Here is a 207-nt window from a genome sequence, read left to right as displayed (position 1 = left end):
GACCGTAAATAATTATAATAATCCCAGTGCGGATTCGCCTGTGGGGCAACAGGGTGTGCCTGAAATGATGTCATGTCGCCCCGTGAGCAGGGACGAGGCACTGGAGATAAGCCACCCTCGAGCGCGTAGCTTTTATTCAGTGTACACATTACAGTAACTGGGAGAACCACGTAAAATGATGGCTGTTCAGTGTACCCCTCCCCAAAA

Source organism: Pteropus alecto, unplaced genomic scaffold, assembly GCF_000325575.1.
Source record: "Pteropus alecto unplaced genomic scaffold, ASM32557v1 scaffold67, whole genome shotgun sequence".
In the NCBI taxonomy this organism is placed as follows: Eukaryota; Metazoa; Chordata; class Mammalia; order Chiroptera; family Pteropodidae; genus Pteropus; species Pteropus alecto.
This window is presented reverse-complemented; position numbering follows the sequence as displayed.